The 8,424-nt window shown below is 44.0% G+C and overlaps 1 protein-coding gene across 8 annotated transcripts in view; it reads left to right on the forward strand.

Moving 5' to 3' along the window:
- The window catches only part of ZHX2 (zinc fingers and homeoboxes 2), a 119,556-nt gene extending 114,051 nt beyond the window's left edge, over positions 1–5,505 (forward strand). For all 8 annotated transcript variants that reach the window (XR_010598980.1, XR_010598981.1, XM_065586076.1 and 5 more), the window contains one exon: positions 4,336–5,505. The gene's annotated coding sequence lies outside the window, so the exon portion shown is untranslated. The remainder of the gene's footprint in view (positions 1–4,335) is intronic.
- The last annotated feature ends 2,919 nt before the right edge of the window (positions 5,506–8,424 follow it).

The raw sequence follows: 8,424 nt of genomic DNA on the forward strand, positions 1-8,424 counted from the left end.
TGTTAATGGAGAGTTCCTTAAACTATCCTCTCCTTAGTCCATTAGATAAATAAAGTAGCATGTATGTGTTAGAAATTTATTGTTAAATAATACCTGTTTTGCAAATTATTAACAATTTTCCATTGACCTACAATAAATGCAAAACACGTGCAATTTCTAGCAAACCCAGAAAATTCAAAGCTGTGACTGACACTTAACACTGTCTATACTAGAAAATTGTACTGTTCAGTTGAATGAACCACTGTAAGCGACCCATCCTGGCTTAGTGCAAAATCTTCAGCATGTCTACATGAAGCATATTTCCAAAAGTCCCCAGCACATCACCCCTTGGTGATAATCTGAAGATATAACAGTCATCCATTTTAAGAAAAATACAGATTTTTTAAACTATCATTTTGTAAAATTAAATGGCACCAGTATGGGCAAAAAATATTTGTAACTAAAAAGGTCATCGAGATTGCATGCAATGCACCATATTTAAAAAAAATCGTGCATTAAATTTCCAGAAGCTGCAGTAGCTTAAAGCAAGAAAATGATCCTGAGAACAGGAGATGATGCATATTGCATAGAGTGGTCACTGACAGGGCTACAGGTGCATTGTGGGACTGTGCTGGAAGAACTAATTGCAACAGTGCAGATGCAGTTATCTGTACTTTTAGTCCACGCTACCACTGCAGCAATATAGGATTCATTGATGCTTAGGCTTGTTCTGAAAAAGAGTATTTGCAGTGGTGCTGGTAACACTGGTACACCATTGCAACAACTTTTGCATGCAGAGATATTCTTACTGTGATGTGTTCAGAGACTTTTTTAAAATATAAAACATATTTTAACATTTATTAAATTTCAACTAGTTTGTCTTTTTGACAAGGAATTTTCATATAAAGGCTAGTAAAATAAAAGTACATTTTAAGGAAGAGTGATTCTATCATATACAGGTTTGGGTTAATAGGACTTTCACCTATTAGATTATTCAAGTAATGAAGACTTTACCCTCTGTTAATATATTCATTTCTTAGCACATTGGCCCTAGTGCTGGATAAAAGCCTGAAGCCTTTATCTATTTCGTTTTCCTTCATACAAATCTATCACTTAAGTACTCAAAATGTGAGCCCATGCCCTCTAGTGGCAGAATGTGAGGTTCTTCTGACATGCTTGGCACTATTTACTGGTATGTTTGCCTAAAAGTAGTGCGCTGCTTGTACTCTTCTGGCTCTGGCAACCCCTGAAATATCACTGCAAGCTCCTGGAGGCACACACAGAGACACAGTGGAATATTCACCTCATCTGCCAAAAACATTATGAATGATTTCAAATTGGGAGGAAAAGAAAATAATTGTTCATTTTTTCCTCAAGACAGATGGTTCTAATTTTCTTCATTTTTTTTTTAAATCTTTGACCCCTCTTCATAGCAGGTTTTGTACAACTTATTGTATTAAAAATTAAACCTAAATTTTGATCCTAACCCACCTAATGCTGGACCAGATTCTTTTCTCAGTTTAAAGCAGTATAAGTAACTCAATTAAAGTCACTGGAAGTACCCTGGATTTTCCCTACTCAAAATATGCCTCTCCAACAGCCCACAACAGCACTATACATCAGTTTAAGACAGAAAGTGATGATTAATACTGTACCTTGTGAAAGCGGAGGAGGATTCTTGCTAAGCAGAATATTATTATCCAAACTGGAATTTGACTAAAGGATTGACGGTGAGGGGAATTAATAATAATTCCCTGTACCCTTAAAGAGCTTACAGTTTAAGGGCTAAGAATTCACTCCTGCCAGGTGCTGAGTGCCTCCTGCCCGGTGCACTGAAGACAATGATTTTGAAGGTGCTCTGCCCCAAATGAGACCCTAAATCCTACTCACAATGATGTCAATGGGCCTGATTCTGATATGATTTGCACCACTTTTATATTGGTGTAGTTCCATTTACCACAGTGGAATTATTCCCCGTTTACAATTTGTGCCAGTCAGACAAGCGGAATTTGGTCCTAAATACAACACAAATATGGGCAGGCATGAGAGTGGGAACAGATAATGCCAGCAAGGTTAGTAATTACTGCTGATTTTCTTCACATCACTGTCTCCCACTGGGGCGGTCCCGAGACCAGTTTCTCTCTGAAGCAGGGCTTTTTACTTTCAAAGACCACCAGTTCAAAGATGGGGGGGTTTCCCTTTTCTGACAGTTGCATGAGCTTCCTGTTTAGAGCTGTTACCATCGCCTATGACAGGGATTGGCAACCTCTGGCACACAGCTCGCCAGGGTAAGCACCCTGGCGGGCCGGACCGGTTTGTTTACCTGCCGTGTCTGCAGGTTCGGCCGATTGCGGCTCCCACTGGCGTTCCAGGCCAATGGGGGCAGCGGGAAGTGGCGGCCAGCACATCCCTTGGCCTGTGCCGCTTCCAGCAGCTCCCATTGGCCTGGAGCGGCGAACCGCGGCCAGTGGGAGCCGCGATCGGCTGAACCTGCGGACACAGCAGGTAAACAAACAGGCCCAGCCTGCCAGGATGCTTACCCGGGTGAGCCGCGTGCCAAAGGTTGCCGATCCCTGGCCTATGAGAATCTTATTCCTCAGCTGCTGAAACACGTACATGTGCCTTCTTTGTTCTCAGCAGTCCATATCTCCACCACAGTCTTCTCCACTATCTCACTGCAGGGGTGGGGCAGGGTGTTCCTTCCTTGCAAGTGAGTCAGGCACAGAGTGGAGCTTCGCAGAGATTTACCAAAGGCAACCCTGGAAGTGCTTACAAAGAAGTTTCCGACTCACTGTTTGCCAAATGTACACATCATTTTGTGCATTCAGCCCCTGTACTGCACGGTGCCTGCTGGTGCCCTCAACTTCCTATGTGACTCAACCTGTCATGTAGCCTGGCCCGGCCCTAGATGGGTGGTTGGTTTGGTAAAAGGATAGTTGCAATATTGGGGTTTCCCTCCCTTTTCATTCAAGTTCTCAATTCTTTAGGGATTTAGGGCTCTATCCTAAAAGGCATCTGCCACTGGTACCATTGATGTCATTGCGGGTTGGAATACGGACTGCAGGGGTGGGCCCCAAGTGCTTGATCCTGTTCCCAATAAAGTCAGTACAAGTTTTGCCACTGACCTCAGCAGGAGCTGCATGAACCCAAAATGGTCTAGAATGGCCTGTGGGTTTGATCCTGAGATGCTGAGCACTTACAACTCCCACTGAACTCAATGGGGCTTTTGGGGCTCAGTTCCTCTCAGGAGCAAGGTGTAAATCCCTAAATAGATGAAACAACTCAGCCTGATACAACAATTGCAAATTCCCGTTGATTTCAATGGGAGTTTTGCTGAGCAAAGACAACAGGGCCTGGGAATTTTTTTACCGCCTGTGTGTGTGCACCATTTCATACTAACAGACCGGTTTGCCCTGCATCCTGAATGATGAATGGTGTTCTCAGAAAATAAGACTAATTGGCAATATTAACAAAAGGTCTGGAATGAATGACTCACACAACGTTTTTAAACATGCTTTCACACAATGGTGTTTGATGGGTTTTGAAAACTATACAGGATCTGCCTATCTGTCACTACTGGACTCCACTTCAGAGTAAACTGATGTTTGCACTTTCACTCAGACTCAACACTTCACTAATTTTCATATTTCAAAACAAATCTCTACTGTAATAACCTCATTGTAAATTGGTCCAGTACATCCCCATCTGAAATGACACGAGAACTCGGGGGTGTCTTTTAATTGGTTCAGAGGTTTGTTAAATCCCTGCTTCAAGAAGGGAGGGATTGTGAGTTGAATCCTTGAGGGGGCCACTTAGAGATCTGGGGCAAAATCAGTACTTGGTCCTGCTAGTGAAGGCAGGGGGCTGGACTCAATGACCTTTCAGGGTCCCTTCCAATTCTAGGAGATAGAAGAGTCCTTTATTCATGAGGCATTGGGGCCAATAAACCACAGGAAAGCTAGCAACTATGTGATATAGAGGGGCCTGATTCTTCATTACTTTGCACTTTGTGTAATCATAGACATCTGTTCAGAACAATAGCATATTATACCCACTTCTCAGAAGTGTCAGTGACTACACAAGGTACAAGGCAGTGAAGAATCAGACACTCATAAATCATACAGATTCAGTGAAGAATGAGGCCTATTTTATGTTAGCATTAGAAATCTGTATGAGGAAGTATTAATTAAATGCTCTGTAAATTGTAAAACTCTGGCACACTATTGGGAAGGCCTCAAGGTACAGTTAATATAAAATATAATAGCACTATAAATGTGAAGAGGAACATTGACAGTGTGAATGTGTGCTCATCATTTATTTAAAAAATAAAATATTTCTCATTTTTGATTTTTGTAGGGATGCCAATCAGTCGTGCTGTCGTGATAATCAAGGGGGAAAACTCTCTTTGAAAACAGGATAACCATCTATTTTCCTACTTGGGACAAGATAACCAATGAGTTGCAACTCTGAGTCGAACCACGCTTGCAGAGGCACAGTGAGAAATATCGTGGAGCATTGATATGGAATTGTTCATAGTGCCAAAGTCCTACTACCGCATTAAAGAAGAAAGGATCCTTGTACATAGGTTTCTCCCTAGCTTCCCTTCCTCTCACCCTCTTCCTCTACTGGAACTGATTTGTACAAAGTGGGAATTTTGTTACCTTTTTAATTGGTGCAAGTTACTTTTTCAGATCATCCCGTTGCAAGGTTTGAGGGTTTTTTGTTTTTAGAATTAGTAACCACTATATCTGCTTCAGTTTTAAAATATTAAAATTTTGGAATCTTTTCAATGTGGTGCATCAGTAGCTGATCCTGGATTTTCACCCCAATGATGGTTTACATTTCAGCCCGCCGAATGCATCAAGAGGTTTGTGGTGTTGTTGCTTGTTCAGCTTTCTTTAAAAAACAAACAAAAAAACTACCTGCTGTTGGCTAAATTATTTAACTCTCCACATTTCTGTGCAATGGAGGGGCAAATCTCCTTTCCAACTGCTGTATCTCACCCTTGCCCAACCATCAAATGCCAGCTAGAGCCACAGACCTCTGAAGACCTTAATAGCATGCCTCTGTCTTATTTGAGCACCTTTTTTTCTCTTTTTTACATGCATTACAACCCCAAAAAGGAGTGACAATGGGGAAATGAAGATTCTTCATAAATGAACTTGTTCATATTTCTTTAGTCGGTACAAAGATGGACTATATTTTTTGTCTGCCCTTCAGCTTTAGATGTTGTAGTGCACAACATACATTTCCTTTAACCCTTGCCACTAAATTGTTAGATCAGTTCTAGATCCCCGAGTGCACTTTTTTCAAATAACCCTAACCTTTTTATTTTAGAGTGAGCCAGCACGCATGAGAGATATCTGGTTAAAATGTTGCAATCTGACTAGTTGTCTTTTGGAGACTTACCCATATTTCAGTACACTGCACAAATATAATTCTAGGGAATTTGAATAAAATCAACTTTTCTAACTTGTTGCTCATTTGTTGTAACTCAATAAAACAAAGACTGAACATTTTTTGTAACCTTTTCTTCCTCTTTTTTTTTTTTTATTTAAAATCTCTGCGCTGTGGATGGGAGCTAAATACCTTATTGGTCGTGACTAGTCATCGCTAAGTGTGGCTTTTCCTAGCCACCTGGATAGCACTGGAGTGGCTGAGGTTTAAAATGGAGCCACTTCAAACTAGCTTTCTTATAACAAGGTTGTTTAGTTCACTGTTGAAAGGGATAGATGGTTTGGGAATTAACTTCCATTGTCCCTCTGTTTTCTTAAGGCTAGTTTGTGCAATCCTTACTCTCCTTTTGGTGAGCACTTGTTCACATGAGTAATCCCATTGAGCTGAATGGGTCTAATTGCATGTGTAAATTCACTAATGTGAGAGTAAAAATTCCAGTCTAGTCTTTATATAGCATCTTTGCTTAGAGCCTGCTCCCCTTGCAGTCAATGGGAAAATTTAAATTTACTCCAATGGGGATTTATGGGCCCATAGATACTACAGCAGTGGAATGCTAGCAGGGCCGGTGCAAGGAAGTCTCGCGCCCTAGGCGAAACTTCCACCTTGTGCCCCCCCCCCCCCAGCCCTGTGGCAGCGCCCTGCGGCAGCTCCCCTCCCCCCCCGGCCCTGAGGTGCCCTCCCCGCGCCAGCTCCCCCTCCCCGGGGAACTGTGTGGCAGCTCCCCACCCCAGCTCACCTCTGCTCCGCCTCCTCCCAGGCTTGCGGCACCAAACAGCTGATTGGCGCCGCAAGCCTGGGAGGTGGGAGAAGTGGAGCGCTGACGGCGTGCTCGGGGAGGGGGCGTAGCAGAGGTGAGCTGGGGTGGGGAGCCATGCGGCAGCTCCCCCCCGCCCTGAGGCACCCCCGCGGCAGCTCCCCACCCCCCCAGCCCAGGGAGCCATGTGGCACCTCCCCACCCCAGCTCACCTCTGCTCTGCTTCCTCCCCGAGCATGCCGCCCCCGCTCTAATTCTCCTCCCAGGCTTGCAGTGCCAAACAGCTGATTCGCGCTGCAAGCCTGGGAGGCGAGAGAAGTGGAGCAGCGACCGCGCACTCGGGGAGGAACACTGTAAAAAAAAATTGGGGGCACCGCTTTTTGGTGTCCCCAAATCTTGGCGCCCTAGGCAGCCGCCTAGTTCGCCTTAATGGTAGCACCAGCCCTGAATGCTAGAGATGAATTTCAGAGAGCTCTCTTTTACAGGTTAGAAATTGTAACCAAAATTAGTTGCCGCTGCTTACGGCTTTGTTTATTTGAGGGGATGATTGATACTTTTAATTGCCATTTTGCACTGCTTGATAATAACTACTTGGGAGCTTAAAATTGATATTTGATTTCTTCTGTTGTATTTGCAGACAAGATTTTCTGGTTCAGTCCTCCTTTCTTTTAACCAGCCATGTTCCCATTGATTTCAGTAGGAATTTTAGGGCCATTTTAGGGAATTTAAGGACCATCTTTTTGTTTGTATCACACCTAGCACATTGGGGTTGGGATCCAGCTCTACACTGGAGCTCCTACATATTATACTCCTGGGGAAATTCTGTGCTACTGCGCAATGCAGAATTTTGCAGAAATAAATGTTGTGCACACAGAATTTCCTTTCCCCCACAGAAATGGTCAGCAGTGCTGCTAGCCACAACTAGGGGCCACTGGACTCTGCAGAACCCATCTTGCGGCTCGTGGGAGAGAGAGGGAGCTAGAGGGTCCCTGGCAGCTGCAGTTCCCAGCATGCCCTGAGGGAAGGAGAGGGCCACGTGCAGGAAATTCTGCAAGCCTGAGACCAAGCATCAGGCTGTTTCTCCCTCTGGATCCCTGGGCTCTGGGGCGGAAGGGAATGAGAGTCTGGGCAAGGGGGAGCCCCGCAGCTGGGCTCTGGGGGGAGGGATGGGGTATGGGTATCTGGGCTGGGGGCCCCCCGCAGTTGGGCTCTGGGGAGGAGGGGGTTTGAGTATATTGGCTGGGGGGGGCCCGCAGGTGTGCTCTGTGAGGGAGGGGTTGTGGGTGTCTGGCCCCCTGGATCGGCTCTGGCAGGGGGAAGGGATCAGAGAAACAGGAACTGGGTTGTCATAGGGGTTTCTTTAACTCTGTATGCCTAGGGGAAATTTTGTGTGTCTGTATTGTTACAGACATACTTGCTGACAGGTATTTTGAAATAAATTACCAAAATAATTGAAACTGGTGTGATGACGTAGTGTTATTTTGACAAACAAAATTTGCAGAATTTAAAAAATATTGTGCACAGAATTTTTAATTTTTTGGGATAGAATTTTTAATTTTTTGGTGCAGAATGCCCCCAGGAGTAATACTACAACAATACAAATAGTAAATACTAATAGCATCCTCAGGTCCTTTAATTTGTTGTTGCATGGTTGGTTGTCAGTGGTGGGTTGCTGGCTCTTTTCCTCTGCAGTTAATCAAAACAGGCATGACGCAGGCAGGTTAAAGTATCTTGTCAAACTCTAAAAGCAACTCTAAAAACTTCACACAATACACGGTCAACCTGTGGAACTCTTTGCCAGAGAATGTTGTGAAGGCCAAGACTATAACAGGATTCAAAAAAGAACTAGATAAATTCATGGAGGATAGATCCATCAATGGCTGTTATCCAGGATGGGTTGGGATGGTGTCCCTAGCCCCTTGCCAGAAGCTGTGAATGGGTGACAGGGGATGGATTACTTGATGATTACCTGATCTGTTCATTCCCTCAGAAGTACCTGGCATTGGCCACTGTTGGAAGACAGGATACTGGGCTAGATGGACCTTTGGTCTGACCCAGTATGAATGTTCTTATATTTTTAAGGTTTTAACATAAAAAACTGCTTCTGTTTCCTTTTTAGCTTAAAATGGATTTCTTGCATATCCCAGTTCAGCACAATAAATTTTTACTGCCCACATGGATGGCTGAGCAAGATTACAAAGGAGGTTCTTCAATCAAGCTCTTCAAAAAAAAAA

The sequence above is a fragment of the Chrysemys picta genome, chromosome 2 (genome assembly GCF_011386835.1).
Source record: "Chrysemys picta bellii isolate R12L10 chromosome 2, ASM1138683v2, whole genome shotgun sequence".
Taxonomy (NCBI): Eukaryota; Metazoa; Chordata; order Testudines; family Emydidae; genus Chrysemys; species Chrysemys picta.